Raw genomic sequence first — 19,833 nt, 5'->3', positions numbered from 1 at the left:
TGTATGGATATTTTATTTTTTTATGGTCTTAGTATTGTTATTTACAATGTTGCTGTCATGCAGATTCACCTTTTGGAATTAAATGAAGTGTGCACCCTCCCTCTCTGCAAGTGACAATCTTTGCTTTTGACGGGGATTGACAGTAGAGCTTTGAAAACAGGACGGTCCATTCATTGTAAAAGAGGGCTGCATAGGATTGGTTGTGAATGGCTCACAGCCACTCATAGGAGGCCTCCTACCATTTGCCATTTTGAAAGCTCTGCTGCTGATTTGTGTGGAAAAGCAGAGATTGGCACTTACATAGAATTGAAGCTCAGTGTTTGCATTCTATTTGGTAAGGCCTTCATACACCGGAAGGTCCTTCTGTGCTCCAGCAGACGCATTTGCCTAAAGTCTGATTTCACCTTTAAAGTTTCCTGGAGTTGAGCGAGTTTATTATTATTATTTTTTTTTTTTTTTTTTTAAAGAAACATACATAATATTTTATGATGGATGCATATAGGCCATACCTGCCACTCAGCGTGAGCCCTGGAAGACGGGACCAATGTCTAATTTGCCCTATACATAGTGGCCACAATTGGGAGATATCCAAACTTGGCAAGAGCACCTTCAGCATGGTTAGGGCCTGTTAGTGTGGTCAAAAGATGTGCACACACAAGCTGAGGATGGTGATCTGCAGTCATAGTCTAACTACTTTTTTTTTTTTTTTATAATTCTTTATTTTGAATGGTCAAGCAATACAAGGTATACAAGATACAAAATCTGAAAGTTACAGTGTGTGCATAGGAAGACATTTACATTGTACTGAAATCCTGGAAGGACATCCACAGGGAACTTAAGCTGTAAAGTGACCAGTTTTTTATATTATTTCTTGCTTTATCTTACATAGATCAGACAACATCAAAATAGAATTGGAGGGGGTAATAAAAAAAAAAGGGGGGGCAAGAGAGGGGGGGGGGTGGGAAGGAAGACCACAGAAGTTAGGCAGGGGTACAGTCAGGGGGAAGGTAATTAATGTGTGTTAGAGGGTCAAGGGTTGGTCGAGCAGGAGCAGGGACTCACTCGCCACACATGAGCCTCCACGAGGAAATCAAGTATCGGAGGGAAACGCGCTTGCCGCCATTTGCCATGGAGCCCAGACTTGGGTGAAAGCGTAACCTCTGTCGTGTAGGTGGTAAGTAATCTCTTCCATTGCTGCCACATTCCAAATTTGTTTTTTAAGGGCCGAAAAAGATGGAGGGGAAGCACGCTTCCAGTTGAGGGCAATAAGAGATTTGGCGGCTGTGAGGATGTGCGCCGTCAGTTTTTTGGTGAATTTATCAAGATACGGGGGAGGGTAACAAAGGAGAAAGATCCAGGGGTCCTTCGCAACGGGAGTCTCAAATAAAGTATTGATAAAGCCATGGATCGCATCCCAGAAGGGAGCGATAATTGGACAAGTCCACCAGATATGTAACATAGAACCCCTGTGGCCGCAATTCCGCCAGAAGTCCGGCGACGCGGAGGGGAACATTGCATGAAGTCGAGTGGGGGTATAATACCAGCGATAGTAAATTTTATAGGATGTTTCTTTTAGTCTGGTCGATATAGAGCTTTTGGCTATCCCCAGTCTCATGTCCTCCCAGGCCTCCTCATCTGGCGGAGGGCCGAGATCTCTCTCCCACTCAACTTCGTGGGGGAGCTGAGGGTGAAGAGTGGAATCGAGAAAGATACTATAAAGCTGTGATATCATGCCCTTGGACATGGGGTGGTGTTTGCATAGGTTCTCAAATTGAGTGAGGGGACGCAGTATAGAATTGGGTGGCAGGGATCAAAAAAAATGGCTGATTTGAAAGAACTCAAAGGGGCTAAGCGTCCGGCCTGGGGAGTGAAACTGGAGCTCAGCTAGTGGAAGCCATTGGCCCTGTTTCGAGAAATCTGATGGAAATTTAAGGCCGGCCTGAGTCCAGAGATGGTGTCTCAATCTAGAGAGGCCGGGAGGGAATATGGGGTTAAACCAGATGGGGGTCAGGGGAGAGAGGGCAGATGTAAGCTTTAATTTGAAGGAGTAGGAATCCCAAATCTTAACGTCAAATTTAATGGTGGGAAGGCGTTTGGAGGGCGAGGGGCGGTGTATAGGGGATAAATCCCAAAGTGGTGTCAGATCAGGGAGGGCAGTATGCGCCGCCTCTAGGTCCAGCCATGACATGGAACCTGAGGGGGCATATGATGCAACAATTTGAGAGAAGTGAGAAGCTAGGTAGTACATCTTAATATCGGGTAGACCCCTCCCACCACCGGGAATAGGCTTCTTCAGGACAGCCACCGATACCCGTGGGGGCCTATGATTCCAAATAAACCGAGTGAGGGCCTTCTGGATGTTGGATAGGAGGGTGGCAGGGACAGGAACTGGTAGGGTTTGGAAGAGGTACAGCCATTTGGGTATGATATTCATTTTTACTGCGATGATCCTACCCAGTCACGAGATAATATGGCGGTTCCAGGAAGCCAAATCGGATTGCGTTTTGGCGAAGAGAGGTGGGAAATTCTCTTAGTAGAGGAGGTCGTATCGGGATGTGAGGTAGACTCCCAGATATTTTATTTTTCTAGTCTGCCACTTGAATTTGAAAGAGGACCGTAACACTTCGGCCTCCTGGGGGGAGACATGGAGCAATAGGGCCTCTGATTTTGTATAATTTATTTTATAGCTAGATTCGTCACCACAGGCCTGGAGAGCAATTTACAGGTTAGGTAGGGAAATCGTTGGTTGGGAGAGTGAGAGCAGGACATCGTCTGCAAAAAGCGAAATTTTAGAGTTGTCCCCCACTTGCACACCAGAAATATTAGGGTCATGGCGAATTTGAGAGGCCAGTGGTTCAATCACCAGAGCAAAAATAAGGGGAGAGAGGGGACAGCCCTGCCTCGTGCTGTTTTGGATGGCTAACGGGTTTGAGGGTACCCCGTTGATCAAGACTTTAGCTGAGGGTGAGGAATATAGTGCCAGGACGCCAGTGAAGAAGTTGCCAGCGAAGCCAAAGGCCTCAAGAGCCGCCTTCATGAAACCCCAAGAAATCCTATCAAACGCTTTTTCAGCATCTAGAGAGAGGATTATAGTGGGAGATCTCCTGGTGTTTGCAATGTGTATGATATCAATGGCTCTTCTGGTGTTGTCCCTCGCCTGGCGGCCCGGAATAAATCCCACCTGGTCATAGTGGATCAGCGAGGGGAGGAATATGTTTAAACGATTTGCTAGGATCTTAGCGAAGATCTTTAGATCCAGGTTGAGAAGGGAGGATGGGTCTGTAGCTGGAACAATGAAGTGGGTCCTTCCCATCTTTTGGGATCACTACAATTCTAGCTTCAAGCATTTCAGGTGGGAAGGGGGTTCCTTGTAGGACACCATTGTACAGGGAGAGCAGGTGAGGGGCAAGCACACTCAAATTTTTTTTATAATAAGCTGCCGTAAATCTGTCTGGGCCTGGAGATTTTCCATTTTTTTGCGATGGTTCTTAGAATCACGGATTGATATGATATTTTTGTGGGACCTTTCTGAACGGAGCCGCGCAGCGAGAATTTTATCCGCCTTATCCTCCTTTTCGTAGAAGGATTGCCGGAGCCATTTAAAGCGTTTGCCTACCTGCTTGGAGAGAAGAAGATCTAATTGGGCCTTAGTCTCGCGGAGGGCTAGCAGAATGGAAGGGTCCGGAGTAGCCTTGTGTTTGGCTTCTAGAGATTGTAGTTTAAGGGATAATTTATTGGTCATGGTAAGGGTTTCTTTCTTACATCTGGAGGCAATGCTAAGCAGGTGTCCCCTCAGGAACGCCTTGTGCGCTGTCCATAAAGTGGCCCTAGAGATATCTGGGTGAGTCTAACTACTTTTATCAATATTGATTATGGGGTATTAATGTCATTAGGTGCCACACATAAAATATATATAATACTATGTATTTGGTATCCCTATAAATGTTAAAACTCACAGAATAAAATTGGATATATTTTGGCAGTTTAAATGAGGCCACCTAAATGAGGAATAATAGTAAGTGACTTGTTTTTTTGCCTGATTTGTTTCATATATTGCTCATAAATTATAAAGATATTTGTTCCAGTGTGGGACCAAAATAATGCCACATTTTCTCCTCCCAGAAAAACTTTGATAAAGTGACTTGGGTAGTGTGAAACAATGTCAAAATGTTATTCTTGGTAAAATAGACACACAAATGTTTTTTTTTTAAAAAAAAAATGTTACTGCAAACTGCACAGATCTGCTGCACTTCTTCTTAAAAGGTTTGTGGCGTAGTGATCCTGAATTCCTAACTCACAGACACTCACTGTAATTTAGTGCACAGAAATAGCCATTTTTCTTTGGCCAGGTATTTTCTATCTCAAATATACACGTTTTTGAACATAAGAAATTAGTAAAATAAAAACATTGTATTTTGTGTTTATTTTATAACAATGTGACTTACACAGTAAAGGAATACAGTAGTAGCATGACATTTGGCGTATTTGTAGTAAAATACTATAAAAGATGTGAAAATGAGGCACTGTTTGATCTTTCCCACAATGCTGCACATTAAATTCTTCAATCTCCCCTTTTCAGACATATAGGGGATTGCCGAAAATCCAGCGGTCCGCGCAGAATTACCGTTATTACGGTAATAGTGCGCGTAAATACCGGTATTACGGTACTTTTCTCGCTGGATTTCAGCTCGCGGCTCAGGGAACTACGAGCTGAAATCCAGCTTACTATTACCGTAATACCGGTAATAGTTTTTCCGCGGCGGAAACTGCAGAGAATTGAATATGCCCCATAAACTAAGATGTCTAGTTAAAAATAATTTTGTAACCAGATAGCTAGTGATGGAGGAAAACAGGGGCAATTGTACTTCCTCTTCACCACGCGGTACCAGTTATTCAGTGCACATCAAACCATCTTTTTGGCTGTTGGCAACTAGTTACAGCACTATCCCATCCTTATTCACTAAACTTCAGTGAACACTGGCCTGCTGCTGGAGTGCATTGTAGGTAAAGCAGGCAGTGATGTATTTGGCTGTTCTACTTGCTTTTCATCAATGTCCTGTCCTAATGTTAGAGGTAGACTCTGCATTGTATTAGGCTGGGTTCACGTTGAATGACATTTTTAGTCTGGTTTAAAAATCAAAAGTAACAATACAATGTGCTTTGGAACAATAATCATTCATCGTTGCAGAGTACACACTAATGCAATATCAGTCTGAACAGTCATTTATGATTTGATTGGCCCGATAATTTGTTGAAAACACTGTAGTATGTATCAAGCCTTACTGGACATCAGGAAGAGCATTCTGCATTGTATTAATGGACATCTTAAGGTGACTCTGTGATGTATAATGCTTTCCATGTGCCAGAATGTTCCATTTGTGAGTTGGTCCTGATAATGATAATGGCCACAAGTCTTGTTGTGCATTACTGTTAACTTAGGTTGATGAATTTTCATGGACATATGGTTTCAGTGGTACATTGAAGGCTTAATCCCCTCTGCTATCCAAATGACAGGAAATCCAGTCTTACACAGATAAATCCCCACTCCTTAAGGTTTTTCTTGTACTTTGCAGAGATGACCATTTCATTCTCAGCCCTCCAGGTCCTCCCTGACACAGGCTCCGCCTCGGTCCTCGTGCTGAAGCCTGGTGAATGAACTAATAAGAATTGCTACCAAATATCTACACAGTGGGGCCAAGCTAGATGCCATCTGCCATCATGTGTTGCAAGTTGTGGTCCCCGTCGCGTAGGCTGCACATTTGCAGTAAATCTGTTTTTATCAACTGTGCCCTATGATGTCACAGAGGCAGATTCAAATAAGCTGGTGAGCCTGCTCACCAGGTGTTACCTATATGTTTTGACACTGTTGTGTGTGCTATTTCAGCAACCCTTTATGGAAGTCTCATATGGCTCTAATTATTATTTTACCTAGAACATTTCCGTATGAATGACTCCAGGTCTAATTCCCAGGTCGGCTGACTCTGGAATTAGACCCGGGACTCTTGGTGGGGTAATTCCCGGGTCTAACCCGGCTTGTCCGCACTATGAATGCTGAGACCTGGGTTTTACAACCTGGGTCTCACCAGACATAATGTTAAAGTTTAAAAAAAAAAAAAAACATCACAAGAGGAACCAATCAGAGCTCCTCTTGTGATGTTGCCATACTGAACACGGTAGACTCGTGTTCAGTATGAACAGGGTCTATTCGGGAATTTGACGGGTAAGAGCCTCTGCCGCCCTGGCAATATCCTGGGTTTGTATACCCGGGATATTGCCGGAGTGGCAGTATGATTGCGGTATAAGAGAGTTCTGTTAACCTCCGGTATGTTACTCTATTACTCTTTTATTTTTGCAGTACTTCCTCAGGGCTGAGGAAGAATGAACATAGAACATCATCACAAACTGTCAAGAAGAGTGATTTTCTTGTGACAATTATATGTTTAGAGACAAATTCTATCAGGTCTGCCTAAATTTGATGTCTGCATCCTCTTTCTCAGACCAGTTAACGGCTCTGACAGAGTGGACAACGACCTCTTTGAGTCAGTCAGTAGAGGCAAAGTATCCACCAGCAACAAGCTGGGCCCTTAGAGGCCAGTCAGAAAAGGTTTTTTTTTTGTTTTGTTTTTTTAAATAAAGAACATGGAACCACTTATTTATCTATGTTCAATTTAGAGGATGTGGAACTCTTGAATAAACATGAGACCTTCTAAAGATACCTGCCCAAAGATCAATTGTTATCTCAAACATACAGGATATATTAAAATAAACAGTATTTTAGGTTTAGTTTATAACAATATGACATGCAGTAAAGGGATATAGTACTAGCATGACATATTTGTAGCAAAATACTATAAAAGATGTGTTGTGTGATCTGTAAACTTGAGGCATTGATTGAAGCATTTAATATGCGTATTGTGGGGAAGAATAATCTCTTACAGACATAAACTAAAAGATGTCACGTTGTAAATATTTTTGGAACCATTCTGGATCTCTTGCGATAGACAGAATGTTTGATGAAGTTCCAAAGGAAGAGCCACAGCCAATGAAAGAATGATGATTTTATCATTTTCCTTTTAAAAAGAACAACAAGAATGTTTCACATTGCTGGGATGTGTCCTATATTGTCTATACAGCCATCCCTAGGGTGGCCAGAAGAACATCTTTGGCAGTGGACAATGTCCTATCCCTATAAGCCAAGAAGTGTAAAGGATTCTGAAGGTACATGAGTACATGTGTGTTAAAGAATCTTTACCTACATTTGCAAATCACACCTCTTCCTTTCCCCAATCACGTCTTTGTTCTACACAAATGTTGAAAAACCAGTTCAGGTATGACTACTTCATACAAAGGTCCTACACACTGACACTTGCACACACCTAGACAGAACAGTAACTCATAGTTTTTCTGTTACTATGGCCACAGCCCATACCACTGGATACTGGACATCATCAGTCAGCACTACCAGGGTCTACAACTAAGTTACTAAACTCTAAACTAGTTTACTATTTAACTCTGAACTAATATACTAAGCTGCTCTCTCTACATATATTGTGTGTATATATGTGTGTATATATTATATATACTATATATAATATATACACACACACACACACACACACACATATATATATATATATATATATATATATATATATATAATATGTGTGTGTATATAGATATATATATATATATTATACTCGCACACATACATATACTGAAGTCAGAGCCGTGGTAGATTGGAAAGTCATTAGTATTGTGTGATCTATAATTAACTTATTTTTATGTGCACTGTAACTGTTTATATGTATTGATTGTCTATATATGTTATTGTAAAAATTATATTAAGCTTCTGGCAAGAGGAGCTTAAGGTGATTAGTGAATATTTTGGCATATTATTTGAGGTCAACGTTGACTAGATAAATCAGTTTGTAACTTGCACTTTGGGAGCACTATGAAGTGATTGAGCGTCTAGGGATCGTGTGGAGAAATTTAACTGACTGCCTGCAGGAGGATGGAATTTGGTTTCCCCCCCGAACTGTGTGTAGTACAAAATTGTGAACCCATTTTACCAATCATTAAAGGAACCCATAAAGTAGTTATTTTAAAATACATATTATTTGACTTCAGACCCTAGTTAGTAATAATTGTTGAACAACTACTTTCCAGCACTTGTTCCATTTCTGGGAAAAGAAAATGATGGTAGTCAATATGTTGTAGACGGAGAGTGGCCTTCAGCTAAGACAAAATGGACCTCTGTTGCAAAGCACAGTAGGGTACATCAAGGTGCAATCCTACTCTCCACTCTGGCGCTGCCTTTGCCGGCGAGAAGTGCACCAGGGTTTGGGAAGAGATGAAAAAAAATCCAAAAAGGTGCCTTGTTCAAAAGTGTACATGTCTCATCAAGGTCAGACCTCTTGCTGATTTAGAACAACATTTTTCATTAAATTAAATAAAACTTTTCCATTTATAGCTTAAAATAATGATGAAAGTTAGGAGACATTACGACTGCCGTTATTACATATGGCATTTTTGTGTTTTAAGCTTTTTTTGTACATTGGGCAAAATGTACTTTAAAAAAAAATCAAATCCTTTTGCAGGATAGAAATGGCTGTGCACTCATTCCCCCAGCAAGGAATGTCCCAATTCTGGAACTCTGTTTATTTAATATTTCTGTACCTTCCAGTTACTGTGGAACTGTCACTGCACACTAATATAAATGCTAACAATAAGTTAGAAGACTACTGAAGTTCTGCAGCCATTCTGGTGATAACTTACATGCTGGTGCTATATGATGATTTCAAGTCACTGGGGGTTAGCAGAATAAATATAAACTATCACACATGTGCAAATGAACAGATGTCTTTTTACATTGACCTCAGTCTGGTTATAAAATTACAATCAATCCTGAGAGCCTCAAAGAGAAATATGACTTAATGTTAGTATTTATAGATGTTTGCACCATAGCTCTTTGGACGATTGGAATCATAGCAATATAAAATATTAAAACATGGGAAATATAAGCCGCTACAATTAATAACTTTAATTAGTGCTATACACTTTGGCATTTTACTGCAGTATATCGGCAAATAATACATGGAGGCTATAGGAAGGTACATCGATACTCAATTCTAATCCTACATAAATGACAAGTTAAATTGTTCGGTTAACGTTATACATATGTCAGTTATAATTCTAAATGTGCTCAAACTAAAATGTTGAATAACTACATAAAATCTTTCATACAGTCATTTGCTCAGACATTTAATAAGAATCATAGACGTACTGTATAAATACAAATATAACCCTGTACACACAGTGATGAAGTGTGAGGTGTACACAGAATTCCACAGTGTGTAAAAGTCACTGCCTTTTGGCAAGCAACAAAGGTACAATAACACGTCACGTCTGTACTTTGCTCAGTGGTCACATGTACATGCAACCAGAGACACACCCATGATAACTTGCCTTTCTCTGTTTGTATTATTAGTAATGCTGAAAAGGAGGGCTAACTTGAAGGAAAGCATTATATATTGTGTGGTACTGCCACTGAGGCCATGTGCATATGGGCTATTCTCTTGGGTCTAATGTGGATATACTTTACATCAGTATCAATAAGGAAAATATGTCCTGAATATTGATTCTGCACTGTTTTACAGTTTATACACACAGGGTCTGATTCATGTCCAAATGCAAATTGCAAGTAAGTACACCATACTGTCTCGGATATATCACAGGGGAGGAAAGTTTGGGTGTTGATCAGAATTTGCTTTAATCCATGGTTAAATAAATGAATTTGGGTGAGCACACATTGACATATAAAAGATGCATGCTGCGTAATTTCTTGTACTGCACACGCATACAACATGTGCCGGTATTTTGGGCTGCCTGTATCTGACACTTGTGGCCCCTTGCAAATGTAAAGGCAGATCATGCAAGTGCAGTAGAGTAAGAGCGCCTCTTCCAGGTACATCTTATTTTCTACTAATATGTTCCTTACCAGGCTCAAATTCTGCACTTCACAGATGCAGCATTTGAGTAGATGATGAGTTCTGTATATTTTCTCCAAACACATTTATACACAAGGTTTAAGGTTGCACTTTTCTTAAGATGTGTCTTACTGAAAACAGAGATGTACAAACATAAATGCATAGATGCTTATTTTATGCGTATGTAAATGGGGCAACTCTAAATAACCCCAATACAACCCGATCCCCATGCACAATCCTCTTTATAACATGGACAGAGATATAATAGCAGAAGTGATAAATCAATATATGGTAATACATATGTTAAGATACAAGAATTCTATATTTCATACTTACATAATAATTCAAAACACAAACTGGGATAAAATGTGTCACTTACTTAATAACATACTATATATTTATTAGTCTTAATCTGGGTGTACAATTAACTACATTGTCATACACCCATTCAATGGATTCTCCTGTCCTCAGAATCTGCATGTCTTAATTTCTGGGGGGATTAAAAATGTATTTACCGTATTTCCCCATGTATAAGGCGCTCCCTTGCATAAGACGCACCTTAATTTTGGCCCCGAAACTCTGCCTGATACCCGCCTCCTGGATCCCCGCTGTCACACTGCCTGTCCCCCGCCTCCTGGATCCCCGCTGACACTCTGCCTGTCCCCCGCCTCCTGGATTCCCCCCTGCTGCTCCTGTAACGCTGCCCCACTCCCCATCGATCCCCCCCGCTTCCCCTGTAACACTGCCCCGCTCCCCCTCGATCCCCCCCGCTGCCCCTGTAACGCTGCCCCGCTCCCCCTTGATCCTCCCCGTTGCCCCTGTAACGCTCCCCCCCTGCATCCCTGTATAAGACGCACCCAGGTTTTAGACCCAAAATTTTGGGGAAAAAGGTGCGTCTTATACATGGGGAAATACGGTATTTGTTTTTTTTATTATTTTGTTAAGTTTGTTCCAAATTATTAGGTATAAATGTCCTCTCTCTCCCCCCCCCTAAAGTACTTAATCATTCACTGGGAAAGGCACGTTGAATGTCTCATTGCTTAAATATGACCTCTTTGAACAATTTTGTGTAAATCACTTATAAGCATACATTCAACATGTATAAAAGCATAGGGCAAGGAGTATCCTACACATGTTATTTTATAACCATTCATATATTCTTTATTTACGATAGTGGTGGTAACATCAATATTGTTATATATAGACCAAAAGCCATGTTTGCAAATATAAATGAAGGAACAAGCCATTTTACATATTTATGTTAAAACAAGTGGGGGAGGGGGAAGAGAAAGAGCGGGGTAAGAGCAGAATGTTCTTAAGTAGAAGGCAGGATTGAGCACATTAAGGGCCTGATTCATTAAGGATCTTAAATTGAGAAACTTCTTATTTCAGTCTCCTGGACAAAACCATGGTACAATGCAAGGGGTGCAAATTAGTATTCTGTTTTGCACATAAGTTAAATACTGACTGTTTTTTCATGTAGCACACAATTATCAACTTTAAATTTCAGTGGTCACATATGCATGATAGAACAAGAATCAGGAGAAACTGTAAAAATGCATTTTATATACTGTAGGCATTCATAACATCCTAATAAATGTATTTTATGGAGAAAAAAAATGTTTAATATTTTGTCATTAATGACTATGGGCCTGATTCATTAAGGATCTTAAATGAAGAGGATTCTTATTTCAGTCTCCTGGACAAAACCATGTTACATTGCAAGGGGTGCATATTTTTTTTTTTTTTTGCACATAAGTTAAATACTGACTGTTTTTTTCATGTAGCACACAAATACTTGATAGCTTATTTGTACACTGAAATTTAAAGTTAATATTTGTGTGCTACATGAAAAAACAATCAGTATTTAACTTATGTGCAAAACAGAACACTCATTTGCACCCCTTGCAATGTAACATGGTTTTGTCCAGGAGACTGAAATAAGAATCCTCTTCATTTAAGATCCTTAATGAATCAGGCCATATATAATTAACAGGTGACATTAACTAAATTTCTTTCTTTATTCTCTGCGATCTTTTGGGACTTTATGTTCCACAAATGTCATGGATGTATCCTGCATTGTTTTGTCTGTTAGAGCAGAGCACACCTAGGGGTAAATGTATCAATCTGAGAGTTTTCCGTCGGGTTTGAAAAGTGGAGATGTTGCCTATAGCAACCAAACAGATTCTAGCTGACATTTTGTAGAATGCACTAAGTAAAGGACAGCTAGAATCTGATTGGTTTTTCAAACCCGCTGGAAAACTCTCAGCTTGATACATTTACCCCCTAGACTTGTATTTAACAACAGACATATCTTCATATCCGCTCCTAGTTGAATACGGACGTGTGTTTGCCCAATTTCCGTGCATTGATAAAAAAGAAAAGCACAATTTACATTCATATTGCGTGTCTTAATGAACCAGGCCCACAGTGTGCACGATGTGTGGTACCAAGTAATATTCTATTGTAATTTCTAATTTGATAATTTCAGATAAATGAAGAAACTGTCTTTCAACATCTCTGTACATTAAAACACAAACAAAATAGCAATCGGCTGCCACTTTTGTCATTCCACATGAAAGCCCAAACAACTAAAGCTGAGGTGGTATGCACTTTCTCTGGGGAGAGGGGTGGTATTGGTACAGTGTGGGCAAAGGGTTAGTGTTAGTGCAATGCAGCCAGAGGGGTGATATTGGGGTAGTGTCTAACAAGAAGGTGGTGGTATTGCTGTAGTTTGTGGGGGTGATATAGACAATTGCTGTAATGCGGAGAGTTGCTGGCAGGCTTGCTATATTGTGGACGAAGATATTGCTGTAATGTGCGGGTAATATGAGGGTATTGATGTAGTGTGTGTGTTATTATTTATTAATGTAACAGGGGTGTTAATAATGTTCTAGTTAGTAGAAATAGGCCTAGTAATTAAGTGTGACTGCTACTGATTAAATGTTGGAGCTGGTTATGGTTAGTTGCTCAGCTTTCCAGAAGGTGAATGGTAACTATGCATTTCCCAAATAGGGAAGAAAACAAAAAGAGAGACTACGGAAAGTTGAAGGGACACAAGAAATGTGAGGGAAAATGTAAGTATACAAGTGATATAGTAAAAGAGGAGACATAAGGGAAAGGTGAAGTAGCACAGGAGACATGAGAAAAACGATGAGCGACACAGGGGAGAAGTAGTTGGACACAGGGCAATTAGTCTTGTATCATGTAATATGATTTATATTATACTATATATTGTTAAAAAGCATCTAATATCTCATACTACCAAAATCCCACAGCCCCCGGATATTTACTTCAAATTTTCATTCCACCACTTCTAAATGTCCACTTTGGCCACTACATCAGTTAATTAGACCCCCAGAACAGCACAGGGCAGCACGGTGGTGTAGTGGTTAGCACTTCTACCTTACAGCACTGGGGTCATGAGTTCAATTCCCAACCATGGCCTTATCAGTGAGGAGTTTGTATGTTCTCCCCGTGTTTGCGTGGGTTTCCTCCGGGTGCTCCGGTTTCCTCCCACACTCCAAAAACATACTGGTAGGTTAATTGGCTGCTATCAATTTGACCCTAGTCTCTCGCTCTGTTTCTTTGTCTGTGTGTGTGTATGTTAGGAAATTTAGACTGTAAGCTCCAATGGGGCAGGGACTGATGTGAGTGAGTTCTCTGTACAGCGCTGCGGAATTAGTGGCGCTTTATAAATAAATGGTGATGATGATGATAGAACCCTGTCATGGTGTCTTCGCCTATAGCAGGCCCATTTTTTATAGAATACTATGGGCCTGATTCATCTTCGAACGCAACCTGAGCTATATTGCGTTTTTAAAACATGCGCAGAACTTGAGTGTACGTGCACCCATATTCACGTCCAAGTGGATATCAAGATATACAGTATTTTCATTTGAATCTTGGTATAAGTAACCTCTGCCCAAACAGTACTTGTTGTTTGTTAACAAAAGGAACAGACTGCAGGAGTTAATAATAATAAGTTTCATCAGAATGCATGCAAATAAAAATTACAAAAGAAATTACCAACTCATAATACTGTAATCATTAACAAAATTGTTTTTTTTTGTTTTTTTTAAATACTTTCATTTTTTTTCCATTAAATACATAAATCAGGATGTTCTTAATGCATAGTGGACATACTATCCATCTTTAGAGATTCTCTTTCTTGTATACGAATGTTCTGTGCAGGCATACCTGTATTTTTTTTTAAAAAATACTTTTTTATTAGAAACATCTTACACTGAAGAAGCATTAGATCTTGAGAGGTACATCAGCAGCATAGTATACATATTTAGACATAACATTGTGCAAAACACTCTCTCACATTGATTTTGCAATTGGAAGTTAACTGTGCATCTATGTGGTGCTACAAAGATGTCATTTTTAATACTTTAGAGCAGGGCCATCTCTTCTCCTGTTTCCACCACTTCTAACTCTGCTCTCCAGCTACTTTGCCCTCCTCCTCGAGGACCCTCCTCCCCCCGTCCCCTGTGGGGGTCTCCCTGTCTTCCGCGCCCTCCTTTTTGGGCTCCGTTGTTTGCCGATCCTCCCTCCCGTTTCCCGCCCTCACTAGCTGTGCATTGAGCTTACAGAGTTACTGTGCTTACTGTTTACTGTACTGTGCTGTCTCACCTTTTATTGTAATTCGTTTTGTCCCTTCTACTAGAATTGAAGTAAAGGTTGGTTATGATATAAAGCCCATAGGGACCAGATTTTATAGAATAACACGGAGGAGCCCCTCAGTATACTGGTGATGTGTTCCATCAGCGGTATGCCAGACCCGACCACAGACCATTGGAAGTGTTGGTGATGTGGGGCTTTTCCAGGAGGCAGCTATTTGGCATGTAGCCGCGCTAATGATATGTCGGAGGATTTTGTGATCAGAATTAGTGAGGTCTGGGAGAGGCAGTGGTAGCAGAGCATGCTTAGGGTCAGAGGTTATAGGAGCTAGCGCGAGGACTGCTGTCCAGTATGGGTGTATTCTGGGACAGTCCCACCAAATATGAATAAAGGTTCCTGTTTGACCACAATTTCTCCAGCAGGCAGCACTTGTCTGTGGATATATAGCTTGTAATCTAGAAGGAACATAGTACCGTTTGATGGCAATGCCTAACCTGCAGGTATTGATGGAACTGTCCCAACACAAATCCACACTGGTCCGCTAAATTCGAGAATTGCGGGAATATTGTAGTCTTGGTAATATGATTGAGTAACAGAAGTTTGCCCTCACCCGCCCATTTTGTATACATGGAGCACGATAGTCCGGGTGTGAAAGCAGGATTGGATCATAGAGGTATCAAAATCGATGGAGTGGGACAAAGAGATGCTGATCTATTACATCGGGACCAAATTGAGAGCGAGAGGGCCATAACAGGGTGGGTTCGGGCAGAGGTTGAACACTGTGTGGTTGGGAGCCAAAGGCCAGAGCAAACCGGTGAGCCACTCAGTAAATCCAACTCTATGTCCACCCATACCCTGGTTCCAGGAGGGGAGTGCCATTGTATACACTGGGCCAACCATGCAGCGTAATAGTAGTTGCATAGATTGGGGATGCCGAGACCACCTGCCGTGGAATGGCGTTGCAAAATGTGGGCAGATATCCAAGGTCTCTTATTTGACCATATGAATCACATTATAGAGGTTTGTAACACTTTAAAAGTTGGGGGGGGGGACTCTAATAGGGAGGTTGTGAACGAGGTATAGTAGCCTTGGTAGCAAATTCATTTTCACTGACGTGATCCGTCCCACCCAGGACATCATAAGTTTACCCCATGACGCTAGGTCTTTTTTTATACAAGCTATAAGCGGGCGGTAGTTAACTTGATAGACACTTTCCACCTTTCTGGTGAGTGCTATACCCAGATATCTTATGTGGTCGGAGTTCCAGTGAAAAGGGAAATTCAATTCTAGGCGTTGCTTCAACTTAGGAATATGAAATCTAGGATATCTGTTTTGGCTGTGTTTATTTTGAAATTTGATATTGCAGAGAAAATGTCAAATTCTTGAAATAGATTGGGGAGCATAGTTGAAGGGCTAGTGAGTGTAAGGAGAATATCGTCTGCATAGAGAGCTATCTTGTGAGTGTTAGAGGGCAACTCTATCCCGGTGATATTAGGATTCAAGCGTATTTTCATAGCCAGGGGTTCTATAACCAATGCAAACAGAAGTGGGAAAAGGGGGCACCCCTGTCGGGTCCTGTTTCGGATAAAGATGGGGAGGAACAACCCAGTGGCGGATCCAGGGGGGGGGGCAATCGGGGCATTCGCCCCCCCTAGCAGCAAAAAGCTAGGTCCCAGCCGCCGAGCAAAACGGGAGAGGCAGGGCTAAATGTGGGCCAGCCAATCAGAGTGGTCCCAGCCGAAGCTCAAAACTGGAGGGGGCGGGGCCAATCGCGGGCGAAAGGCAGGGTTTAACGCAGGCCAGCCAATCAGAGTAAAGGAGGGGCGTGATTATGCAAAATAGCCCCCCCTAAACATAAAGTCTAGGTCCGCCCCTGGAACAACCATTTAACTGAACAGAGGCAGTTGGGTTGTAATACAAGGCTGATACCCCTTTGAGGAAGCGATCTTGGAATCTGTGAGCAGTTAAGCCCTGCATCATGGAGGGCCAGCCAATGTGGTCAAACGCCTTTTCGACACCTAGTGATAAGAGGAGAGAGGGTTACACATTATCTATAATGTGTTGAATGAGGTCTATGGTCCGCCTGGTATTATCTGCAGCCTGTCGGCCCGGAATGAATCCGACTTGGTCTGGGTGTACTGATCTAGGAAGCACTGAGTTTACCCTATTTGTGAGGATTTTAGCATATATCTTAAGATCAACGTTTAGTAGCAAGATGGGGCGGTAACTACTACAGAGGTAATGATCTTTGCCCTCTTTTGTAATTACCGTGATGCAGGCTCAGGTTGTCACCGGGTCAAAGGGGGTTCTGTCAAGGATAGAGTTAAACCATATGGTAAGCTTAGGGCTAAGGACATCTGCAATTTTTTTGTAATACTTGGCTAGAAAGCCATCCGGGCCCGGGGCAGAAGTCACTTTCATGCTATGTAAAACTATATTGGTTTCTTCCTCTGTTATGTCCGAGCTAAGAAATTGAATCTCTGTTTCAGAAAGTTGTGGGAGATGGCAGGAGTGTAACTAGGCATGTATTATTTCCTCTAAGTCAGGGGGCGGCGGAACTAAGGTTATACAGCGATGAGTAATATGCTTGGAATTCTTTTATTATTAGGCTCGGGTTATATGTCGTTTTTACCTTGTGGACCTTCATTTTTTCAAAACAAAAACATTGCGTGACAGTCATCACATCTGCCCTGCAATGATGTGCAAATGATATGGCTAAAAATGATGTACTTTAGAGAGACCCAGAAATTGAATCGGACACATTTGTGTTGGCACGCCCTTACTGTACTTTGTTCATCTGCCACTTCAGGACGTCATAGGGGAGCAGAAGGCACAATTTAGAAACAGTGATAAAACAGTAACTCTGAGTTACCTGGCAAAGCATGCCAAGGTTAATGACAGGCAAGATCTAGGAGCAAGGTTAGTTGGGCAATGGTCAGATGCTGGCAGTGGTACAGACAACATTGTAAACAATTGTGCTAAACTATATTTGTGGTGATGCAGCATGTTCAGAATTTTAGAGTCTAAATGCTCAGTGAATAGCAATAGGATTATTTCATTTCACACGCTATAATATTTGAGAACTAAATGCTGCTAATATTAGAGCTGTGAGAAATGTAATTAAATACATTTACACAATCACATCTACAATGATGTGGTCATTATAATTGGATCATCATAAAACAGATGGTCAGTGAACCATAATGGCAATAATGAAATTAGTAATGTAATGTGTTATGAGTATATCTGAGAAAATCTAATTTTTAAGGGAAGATGTAACTGAGAAAAACTGCAAATTATAAAAGTAGTTACAACAAAAAGATACCTTAAATAAATGTAACAAATTATCCAATAACTTGATACTTTGAGGGAGAGATGCAATTGCCGGCAATGTTGCTTGCGGACATCGCGCTGTGCACATTGCCGGCAAGTTGCTGAATAGCTCCGGAATAGGGAAAGTGAGATTCCTACCTGACCCATTATTATAAACCCACCAAACCTTATTGTCTTGGAATTGTTCAGTGAAGACAAAAGTGTATAAGGGTTTTGTTTCTGAGTGTCCCACTGCAGTTCATGAAAGCAGTTCCATTTAGAAGGTTTAAATTCGGGTCATTGCTTTCTTTAGCACCAGCACTTTTATTGATTTCAGGAAGATATGGGAGAGATACTTTCCTTTAAGTGGACATGGACTTAAGCACATATTCAGCAGTTGCTTTAACTGACTGTATTTGAGTACTGCTTAAACATCATCATCCATGTATTGTCTATATGTCATATGGACCTGCTGCAAACACAGAATGTTATTATTATTATTATCTTTCACTTATAAGGCACCACAAGGGTTCCGCAGCACTGTATATAAGGGGTTAGAACATACAATAAAATGACAAAATAACATAAGTATAAAAGTGCCAAAATTATCTAAATACAATCATATAAATACAAACCACAAAGTCAGACAGGAAGTGGGAAGGCAGGAGTATGAAGAGGTAATCTGTGAGGAGGTGAGGCAGCGCTCATTAGCAGAGTGGAGTGAGCGAGAGGGAGTGTGTGTGGAAATGAGACTGGCTATTTAGGGAAAATAGGAGTGACTGAGGGTTTTGAAGGTGACAATAAGGAGTTTGCATTGGATTCTGAAGAGGACAGGGAGCTGATGGAAACACAGGTAGTATTAACTCATGATCCAGAGAGTTTTAAAAGGCACAGCTCTTTAGAAAATGAACCACAAACACACAAGCTGGCAGGTGCAGGTTGATGAGCTCTTTAATCGGTTACGTTGATGGAACAAGCAGGCTTTACTTACATGAAGCGCTAGTTTAACTGGACGCACAACAGTAGTCTTCTTGGCATGAGATTCATGGACCCAGTTGTTTCAAGCTTGACAGCTCTGTGTGTGGCATTCGGTACAGTCCAATCCACATGGGCGCAAGGGAAGATATTCGATGATGCACTGTTATATGTACACCTAGTACATATAACGGTGCATCATCAGGTGAGAGGCATGACTGGACTGGCTCCTTGCTCTGTGCTCCTCTCATATGTGTGTGGAAAGATTTTATATATTTGATCAAAGTCTTACAAATAGTTCAACTCAGTATATTAATCAATTGCAAATAAAGGGGAGAAGAAAGCTGATGATGATAGTCTCATAGGCCTTCCATTATCCTGTGTGCCCATAGCTTGCAGGTATGAACTGCTGAGAAATACAAGTAAAGGATATCATGAGTAGGCTAATGCATGCGCAGTTATTTACAAGAAACAATTATATGTCCAATACTGACAAGGTTTATGGTCAGTGAAAAAAATTGGTGGGGAGGGAATATAGGTATACGCAACTAATAGGTGTGTCAAGGATGAGAGAGGAGGGCAGGGATTATGAGGGAGGTGGGGAAGTAGAAAGTCAGATGAATATTTTCTTCCAGGGAACTTATATGGTAGAATGGTTTGTACAGTTAGGAAATGAGTGGGTGGTAGGGAAACGATGGTAGAAGAGGTTATGTAAGGATGAAGGAGTGGGGAGAAATTGAGGGAAAATGCAAAAAATGCAAACGGGTCAAGAAAAATGAATAGGGTTGTAAATGGGGTGGGATGGAGATTGGACAAAATAAAGAGACAATGTAAAGTAAAATATAAAAGTAGATCTGGATAAAAGTGGGGCAGATCCAGACTAACAATGTAGGACACATTAGGTCTGACCACTGATGGAAGACATGGGGAGTGT

The sequence above is a fragment of the Mixophyes fleayi genome, chromosome 4 (genome assembly GCF_038048845.1).
Source record: "Mixophyes fleayi isolate aMixFle1 chromosome 4, aMixFle1.hap1, whole genome shotgun sequence".
In the NCBI taxonomy this organism is placed as follows: domain Eukaryota; kingdom Metazoa; phylum Chordata; class Amphibia; order Anura; family Limnodynastidae; genus Mixophyes; species Mixophyes fleayi.
Note: the sequence above shows the minus strand (reverse complement) of the source record.